The sequence below is a fragment of the Macadamia integrifolia genome, chromosome 5 (assembly GCF_013358625.1).
Source record: "Macadamia integrifolia cultivar HAES 741 chromosome 5, SCU_Mint_v3, whole genome shotgun sequence".
In the NCBI taxonomy this organism is placed as follows: Eukaryota; Viridiplantae; Streptophyta; class Magnoliopsida; order Proteales; family Proteaceae; genus Macadamia; species Macadamia integrifolia.
The window spans coordinates 11,835,778-11,845,889 of NC_056561.1; the positions used below are offsets into that span (position 1 = coordinate 11,835,778).

The following is a 10,112-nucleotide window of genomic DNA, read 5'->3' on the forward strand; positions in this document are numbered from 1 at the left end:
ACCTAGATTAACTTCTAATAAGAGGGATTTTTAGAAATAAAAGGGGGTTTAAACTGATTTGGATTGAATTTGTGAAAAGAGAGGAAATCTGGAAATTTCAGTAACAACTTAACTACATAGAGTTTAATTTCTCTGAAATTGGTGGATTAAATTTGAAAGGAATGTAATAATTTAGTCAATTGATTTGTACACCATGACCGATTCCTACAGAGAGTAAGGATTCACACTGACTCTTCTTAATTAGGAAAAAATCCATGTGGATGAGGAGAAAATCCATTCAATTTTACTGTTCTAAGGTCTGAAATTTACATGCAAGTTAATTGAAGCTTAATTCTCCACATGCAAGGTGAAAATTCGTTTTTATTTCACTGTTTTGAGGTCCAAGATTCACCTGCAAGGTGGAAATTGATGGTAGATCACATGCATGGTAAGATTAATGATGGATTTCAAACATGCAACCTTAAATTGAGGGTTTATCATGAAAATTGGTTTTATTTTACTATTGTAGATGGAATTATATATATGTAGGGAGGCCTCTGGGGTCTAGGTTGACCTTGATTATGGAAATTGGAAGGCCCTGCTTGGTTGCCCTGATTCCAGAAGAAATTTGGGTGATTTCTCCATCCTGGATTATAGGTGTTACTATATGGATTATTCTGGTATAAGGCATTAACACTATCATTAGAAGTGCCCTCAGAGGTGTTGGGGCATTCTTCTATGACATGTCCAAGGGACTGGCACCAAGCACAAATCTTAACCAAATTGACTGATGGTGGCTCTCTAGGAACATTAGCCTCAATCCTCTTGATTAGGCTATCCAAATGGGCTTCCTTGGCTACTATCCCATCTATAAAATATCTTTTCCCTCCTATGGTTCTTTCACTCTCTTGGGTTGATTCCCACTCACGGGTTTTGTCAGCTAAGTCAAGTAAGAATTCCCATGCCTTTCCTTCATCTGTAAAGGATGTCAATCCCTCAGGGCATATAGACTCTATCATTTGTTTAATTGGGTAATCAATACCTTCATAAATTATTGGACATAAATGCCATAAGTCTAGGCCATGGTGAGGGCATTCTTGGAGTAGATCCTTGAATCTCTCCATAAGTTTGGAAAATGACTCACTAGGCTGTTGCCTAAACTGAAGGATATCACTTCTAAGCTTATTAGTCTTGTGAGTTGGGAAAAACTGCTTGAGGAAAATAACTGTGAACTGTTCCTATGAGGTTATGGAATTTTTGGGTAACCCATACAACCACTTCTTAGCTTAGTCTTTCAATGCAAAAGTGATAAACCTAAGCTTAACAACATCATCAAAAAGCTGTTGGATCTTGATTAGAACACATACCTCTTCAAATTCCCTTAGAAATAGGTATGCATTCTCAGAGGTCAGCCCATGAAAGTGGGGCAACATAGTGATGTACTGAGATTTGAGCTCAAAATTATTGCCCTGGGCTTGTGGTAGAATTATGCAGGAAGGTTGGGCTGCTCTAGCAGGGTAGAGCCTATCTTTCAAAGATTTAGGTGGAGGGTTTTTCTATTGGTCTCCCATATTGAAGGGTTTTAAAGAGAGCAAACGTATAGGGTCACTACTTGTTGGATCTCTTCTTTCTAACTGATTCTTAGTATTACGCACCCACTTAACCCTTATGCAATAGAAAACTTCCCACAACTAGAGTAAGACAAGCACAAAAGAATGAAAAGAAAAACCTTTTTAATTTTTTTAATTTTTGAGCTTACCGACAAGGATCCGGGGTTGCTCAGGTCAATTCCTGAGGTACTGCTACAGGGAGAAACTTGTCTTTATCACACTGTGAGGCTTGACAACCTCCACTGATACAACTATTATTGCAAGTTATTCTTCTCAAGAATTCAATAAAAGAAAAGGAATAACAAAACAAAGCAAACAAAGCACTTTGATTTACCAAAAGAAAGCGAAAAATAACATGGAACTGTCTCCCCGGCAATGGCACCAAAAACTTGTTAGGATTTTAAAATATAACCACAAGTGTACGGATCGGTGTAGCTACGGGTCGAACACAGGGAGAGCAGTCACTTTATTTTTTTTGCTTCTTTTAACTTGCATTAATTGAAATAAAATGCCATTACAAAAGTAATTAAAGTAAAAATAAAGAAGAACCAAAACTAAAGAGAGAGAGAGAGAGAGAGAGAGAGAGAGAGAGAGAGAGAGAGAGAGAGAGAGAGAGAGAGAGAGAGAGAGAGAGAGCAACTAAAAAAAAACCCTAGAAAAAGAATGAAGTGTCTCCCCTCCTCTTACATGAGTTGTATTTATAAGAAATGGAGAGATAGGGTAATAAATTTCTCTTTCCTAAAAGGGGAAAATCCATAATTGGTAGGTGAGATCTTTTGAGACTAAAAGTGTTAAGGTGGAGGAGAGAGAAGAGAGAAATAAAATTAGAGAAATTTCCTATAATTTTTTTGTATATTTTCTTTCCTTTTTTTATTTATTTTTCTCTTATTTTTCTCCCTCTCTTCAAATCTTGCGCACAACCCTTGTTGGCCGATTTTTTTTCTTTCCCTTGGACCATTTTCCTTCTTGCTTTGTGTGATTTAGACAATCTTCTGGTGATGATGTGGAGGAGAGAGAAGATTTGGACAGGATTTATTTCTCCCTTTTTTTTTTCCTTTTTTTTTTCTCTTCTTACACGAGAAACCCCTCCCACAATTTTCCTTGCTTCTAATTTGATGTGGAAATCGCCTCAATGCCCTTAGTGCTTTAAGTGAGTGAAAAGTAGGAAATCTTTGACAAAATTCTCCAAAAAAAGACAACCATGAGATTCGAACTTGAGACCTCTTGGTGAGTAAGGGAATAGAAATTGCTAAACATGAATTATGTCTAGCAATGGATCATATAAAGTCAAATAAAGATAATATCCACCTAGTGCTTCTGGTGGCTAATAGAAATTGCTAAACATGAATTATGTCGAGTCGGAGTACTCACTCCAACTTGAATCTGCCTCCTCTCACTTCCCGTACACAAGGTATAGGCCCCCCTAGTGCACTTCCTGCCCCACTGGTCCTTACCACACATGATGTTGTAGCCATAATAGGCAACATGATGCAAGGAATGGAACAATGATAGGAACAGTTCATGGTTGGGATAGATACTTGCATTCAAGCTGCTATGATTGCTAGGAATGCACCCCCTACACCTCCTTATCCATCTGTGTCAGTGTGAGGGTTGCGGCCAGAGAAGAGATCTCTCTTCCCCCTTTTGGTGGGGGGGGGGAAGGACTTGCGTACACTCTGTCCTCTCTCCTCTTTTTCTCTTTCATGAGGGAGGGGTGTGTCGAGTGTGCTTACCTGCGGGCCCCGCACTGCCATATCATCGCTTGTTGATACGTGGAGGCCTATTTTGCAAGAGTGTAAAATTCATCATTCGAGACAGAAATTTGATGATGGTCTCATATGGAGATCGGGATCATGCAAAAGTGTTTGGAGTCACCACCTAGGATTATAGGCCTAGAATCCGAAGGTGGGCCCAATTTCTGAGAAAAGGGATTGAGAATTGGTCTGGTCCAGAGATTTAGGGTAAGTGTTAGGTTGTAGAGTTGAGAATGTGTTAGGCACCCAATCTACTCGGTTCAACCGGTCTTCCTACTAGATGCTTAAGAACAAACATTTTCCATAATTATTCCTATTTTGCATGCATGGCTAAGTTTTCACACATATATACATTGACTGAATTTAAATAACTATGTACACTAAAACAAGATTAATATCAAGTTTACATTGTGCTAGTTCTGTTGAGAAATTATACATAAGCTTGACCCCTGTTTCGAGTCAAAAGGGTGGACCCCTAATTAGCACTGGCACAGACTGTCTTTTGGATTCTCCTGACTCAGGGGAAGATGGTCTTGACCTCAAACTTCCTTTTCTCGAGAGATATTGATTGGACAGAGTCTCGACTAGGAACGGTTACTTTCGGATTTTGACTGTGGTATTGATTTGGCAGAGCTTTCGCTAGGGATGGGCTACTTCCAGGTTTTGGCTGAGGTGGCACTCTGGCAAAGCTTCCACTGGGGATAGACTATGGGAGGGCTAGGCTAAGGTGGCACTTCGGTAGAGCTTCTGCTGGGGATAGGCTAATCCTAGGGATTAAGGAACTTCGAAGATCTGAAGTACACTTCGGATCTTATGAAGATCTCTTCAAAGGCTTGACGAAACTCAAAAGGGGGAGGGAGACTAAGGGGAAACTTTTCCTACCAAAAATCACTCAAAGAATGCAAAGGATTGAAGAGTTTTGAAGGCCTGAAGAACACTTCGAACACTTCAGATCTTATGAAGATCTCTCTGAAGACTTGAAAAACCTCAAGGGGGAGGGGAGGAGAGAGGGCAGAGCTTCTCTACAAAGGGATGCTCACTAAGAGGCTTGGGTTGTTATGGTGTTATGTTGTGAAAAACCAAAGGGAGGGGGGTATTTATAGGATTCTTGAACCAATGGGGAGAGAAAGGGAATTCCCTTAGCTAATGGGAGAAAAAGTGGTTTTTCTAAACCAATGGGATGAAAATATGAAAATAGGGACCAATAGGGTGGAAGATGATTTTCTTAGACTAATAGGGAAAAAGTAAGTTTTTTCGGGCCATTAAGGTAAAAAGATTCCTTTTTGGGCCAATGGTAGGTTACGGAGTAGGTATGCTAGCAGGATAGTGTAAAGTGCATAAGTGGATGAAGATAAAATCTCTTCACCCATTGGGTCAGCGGAACATATATTCTGGCCATTGACAGCGACACACACGGTTGGGCAGGGGTGCATGGGGCATGCATGGGTGCATAGGACAGTCGATGTCAATAGGTAGGGCGTGGGGCTGGCAGGCAAGGGTGTGTGGGGCTGGCAAGGTAGTGTGCACGGGGGTGGCAGCCACGGGTGCAGGGCTGGCAGGCGGGGGCACATGGTTGGCAGGCGCGAGTGCAAGAGGTGGCAAGTGAGGGTGCAAGGCTAGCATCCGAGGGTGATTCGGGCTGGCACGTGGGGGCGAGAGGCTGGCAAGTGCGAGTGCACGAGGTGGGCAGGCGAGGGTGCGGGGCTGGCATACGAGGGCACGTGGGGGTGGCAGGCTGTTAAGTAAGTGCGCGTGGCATGCATGTGAGGCTGGATGGCTGGATAGCTCACGTAACATTCATGTAGGGCTGGCTGGCTGGCCTGCTGGCCTACGGTCTTGTTGGCTGACTTGCCGTGATGCGTGCAACTAGGTGTAAACTTTCAGGAGCGATTGCAGGAGATCCGACGGTCTGATTTTAATGTACCATATATTGTTGGATTAATAATTCCTAGTACTATCCATTTGTATGGTTATCATGATCGGATTTCTTCGTATATAAAAGTCTTAATTAGACCCTCGTTTCTCTAACACGGCATTTTTGGGGTTTTCAGGTAGGTAGGGGATGTTTTTGGGTTTCCTTAATCAATTATCATCTCTGTTGTTAAAGTAAGGAGTCACGTTCAAGATCCATAATTCATCATAGCCAGAGGGGTTGACAAAATTGGGTGTCTATAGAATGCCCCTCTTTGACCTAGGCCTGTGCCAGCAGCCGAAGGGCAAAGAAAAGACCGACCACATTTTGTCACCCGGAGCATGTACTGTCATCATTTTGCTCATTAATGACGAAGTTAAAAAATGCAACAGGTAATATCTTTTAGCTACTTTAAAGTTTGACACTTACTTGGGTTGCTGATTTTTAGGAAAGAAATTCGTTGCTCTTTCAATTCTACAAAAGACGTTAGTACTTGATCTGTTTTCTTATGCTGGGCTTCCATGTGCTAGTCTAGGGTGTTTGGTCTCTAGGCTGGGTCTTTCGACCTAATCTGGGCTATCTGGGGCCGTCGATTACAGGAAAGAAATTCATTGCTCTTTTAATCTTGTAAAAGAAAACATTTGGATTCCTAAATTTTCCTTGGCCGGGCTTCCATGTGCCAGCATTAATGAGATCAGGCCACTCGGAGCCGACTCAAAGAGATTGGGCTACCTGGGGCTAGGCTAAATGAGATTGGGCCACCTGGGGCCAGGTTAATAATATTGGACCACCTGGGGCCGGTTTAATGAAATTAGGCCACCTGGGGCTGGGTTTAATACAATTGAGCCACCTGGGGCTGGGTTAATGTAATTGGACCACCTGGGGCCGGGTCAATGAAATTGGGCCACCTGGGGCCAGATTAAAGTAATTGGGCCACCTGGGACTGGGTCAATGAAATTGGGCCATCTGGGGCCAGTTTAATGGAATTGTTTCTTTTCTTGATTTCTCTTTTGTCCCTTGATTGGGGTTCTTGATTTGGAACCTAGAGATTGGTGTCTTGAATTTTGGCTTTTTGATTTGGAATCTTACTCTTTGCTTTTGATTTTTTATTTTCCTTCTTTGAATTTTTTACCATAATTTTTTACCTATCAATGGAATTTTGACTTTTACCTTCCCCTTTTTATGTGATATAATTTTCACCTACCACAAAAATTTGGATTTTACCTTCCCCTTGATTTTTACCTTCCACTTTCATCTGATATAATTTTCATCTGCCACAAGAAATAATTTTGAACTCGATATTTGTGGTAAGAATTTTTAATTTGCACCTTGGAATTGGAATCTCAAATTTTTTTTTTGAAAATGAATTTTTTACCCATAAAATGGTCCCCCCTCCTGTTGTAGCTTGGTAGTTGTTGTTATAGGAAAACTCCATAAGAGGTATGTATTCTTCCCAACTGCCACTCATCTCCATTGTACATGCCCTGAGCATGTCCTCTAATATCTGTATGGTTCACTCTGACTGATCATCCGTCTATGGGTGGAAGGCAGTACTCAAATTCAACTGCGATCCCAAGGCACGCTGTAAGCTTTTCCAAAATCTGGAAGTGAACCTTGGGTCCCTATCTGATACAATGCTCACTGGCACTCCATGTAAGCGCACTATGTTGTCCATGTAAATTTATGCTAGTTTGGCCATGGAGAACTTGGTCTTGATGGGAATGAAATGAGCAGTCTTGGTAAGCCGATCAACGATCACCCATATTGCATCCATTCCCTTAGGTGTACATGGTAGTCCGGTGACGAAGTCCATTGTAATCCTCTCCCACTTCCATTCTGGTACTAGGAGTGGCTAAAGAGTACCATAAGGTCGATGCCTCGCAGCTTTTACTTTCTGGCATGTGAGACAAGTCATCACATACAGAGCTATCGTGACTTTCATGCTTGGCCACAAGTAATTTTGTTTGAGGTCTTTGTATATCTTGATACTTCCTGGGTGGAGTGAGTACTCGGAGCTATGTGCTTCTCGCACTATCTTGTCTTGTATATCCAAATCATTGGGTACACACAATCTGTCTCGAAACATCAATGCCCCATCACTGGCTAAAACAAAATCTGGGTTGTTCATTGTTTGATTTTGAACCTTAACTCTGATCCGCTGCAATTCAGGATCCAAAGGTTGTTTCATTATTACCTCTTGCCTAATAGCCGGATGCACCTGTAGAGCCGTCAAGGATACAGTCAACCATTTAAGGTTTTCTGGTTGACGTTTCAATTCTAAGGTTGCTCCTTCATATAAGAGAGCTTCATCCATTAGCGTTGCCTCCTGCACAAGTGATGGGCTGACTGCTAAGCATGAGAGTGACAGTCTGTGCCTTCTGACTCAACGCATCTGCCACTACATTTACCTTGCCGGGATGATACTGAATGTCACAGTCATAATCCTTCATGAGCTCAAGCCATCTCTTCTGTCTCATGTTCAAATCATTCTGGGTGAAGAAGTACTTAAGGCTTTTGTGATCACTGTATATCTCACACTTCTCCCCATACAAATAATGTCGCCAAATCTTAAGGCAAAAATGACTGCTGCTAGTTCTAAGTCATGAGTGGGGTAGTTCTTCTCATACTCCTTTAGTTGTCGGGATGTATACGCTATTACCTTACCGCGTTGCATGAGAACACAACCCAAACCAACTTTGGAAGCATCAGTGTAGACTTTCATTCCACCTGTGCCTTCAGGGATGGTCAACACAGGGGCCGACACCAACCTCTTCTTCAATTCCTGGAAACTCTTCTCACATTCCTCTACTCAGTCGAATTTCACACCCTTTTTGGTTAATTTAGTCATTGGCGTTGAGATTCGGGCGAAATTCTCAATGAAGCGCCGGTAGTATCCAGCCAAACCCAAGAAGCTTCTAATTTCAGTGACATTCTTAGGGTTTTCCCATTCTACTACTGCTTTCACCTTATCAGGATCTACCTCAATTCCGGCCTTAGACACTACGTGCCCCAGGAATCCAATTTGCTCAAGCCAAAATTCACATTTGCTGTATCTGGCAAACAATCGTTGTTCTCTCAACCTCTGTAACACCATTCTCAAATGTTGGGTGTGCTCCTCTTCTGTCTTGGAGTAGATCAAGATGTCATCAATAAAGATAATTACCCATTTATCGAGTACATCATGAAATACTCGATTCATTAAATCCATGAATGCTGCCGGTGCATTGGTTAACCCAAACGATAACACTAGGAACTCGTAGTGACCATACCGAGTCCTAAATGTTGTCTTGGGTATGTCGCTGCTGTTTATCTTGAGCTGATAATAGCCTGATCGAAGGTCTATCTTTGAAAATACTTTGGCACCCTGCAACTGGTCAAATAAATCATCAATGCATGGCAACGGATACCGGTTCTTAATGGTTAGCTTATTTAATTCCCGGTAATCGATGCACATACGCAAGCTTCCATCTTTCTTCTTTACAAACAACACTGGGGCACCCCAAGGTGAAACACTTGGGCGAATAAACCCCTTTTCCAATAGTTCCTGCAACTGCATCTGCAACTCTTTCAATTCAGCTGGTGCTATCCTGTATGGAGCCTTAGATACTGGAGCTGCTCCAGGAACCAAGTCCATGGCAAACTCCAACTCTCTATCAGGCGGTAAATGCATCAGATCGTCTGGAAAGACGTCGGGAAACTCTTTAACCACCTTTACCTCTTCTAGAGGTGTAATCTTCACATCAACATCAAGTATCGATGCTAAGTAGCCCTGACATCCACTCTCCAACAATTTTACCGCTAGAAGGGCGGAGACAAGGACCTTCTCGCCCGTTTCATTTTATCTGCTCGGTATACCAATTCTTTCCCTTCGTCATCTGTCACCCTAATCAGCTTTTCTGCACACATCAAATTAGCTCAATGAGCTGACAACCAATCCATACCCAGTATAACATCAAAATTCTGCATATTGAACTTAATAAGTGGTGCATCAAAGTTCTTTCCACTAATTTTCACTGGGCACAGCCCATACACCTCCTTTAACTGAGTAACTTTACCAGTAGGCATACTAACAATCATTCCGTGATCTAGGATCCTAGGTGGCATCCCCAGTTTCTCAGTAAATCTCTTAGATGCGAATGAATGAGTAGCTCCTGAATCGATTAGAACATAGGCTGGTATGCCTAATATGGATAGGACACCTAGTGTAACAATGCATATAATTTCAGCAGGTCATCAATATTTAACATAAGGAAATTCTCAATTTAAATGTACCTGCTACTACTTTTGTACTGGCCTCAGCTTCCTCAGCTGATAGAGTATACATCCTTCCCTGCGGTTGACTTCCCTGAGTTAAAGGAGGTTGGTACGCCGAGGGCTGACTGGAGGGCAAGGCTGGTCTGACCCGACAGTATTTTGCATAGTACCCATATGAATGGCAGTTAAAGCAACGAATCTGAGATGTCAGAACTGGGGCGGGGCCCCTCTGCACTTGACCCGTTGCAGATGGACGTCGGGGTGGCCTTGGAACTGTAGGTGCCGCACTAGTGTTCGGGCGAAAGGATGTGGAGCCCAAACCACCAGCTGGTCTAGGAGGGTAGCCAGATGGCCTATAGGGCTGCCTATACATAGGCCCAGAACTGTACGATCCGCGGTATGCCTTGGAGGAGTTACCCATATCCGGAAATGGGTTTGTTCTCTTCCACAGTCCAGGGGTGAGAGACTGTTCTCCCTTTTGCTTATCCTCCATGGTCTTGGCCTTCTGCACAATCTGGCCATAGTCAGTCAAATCCAAGACCTCAAGTACAGACCCAACGGATGCTTTTAGGCCCTTTAGAAATCTCGCAGCCTTCTCTTCAG

General features: G+C 42.6%; 1 non-coding gene across 1 annotated transcript; it reads left to right on the forward strand.

Annotated features, from left to right (window-relative positions):
* The first annotated feature begins 1,056 nt into the window (after window positions 1–1,056).
* LOC122080456 lies at window positions 1,057–1,163 on the forward strand. The gene has a single exon (XR_006140750.1). It is a non-coding gene; the product is annotated as a small nucleolar RNA R71 (small nucleolar RNA).
* Window positions 1,164–10,112: the final 8,949 nt, after the last annotated feature.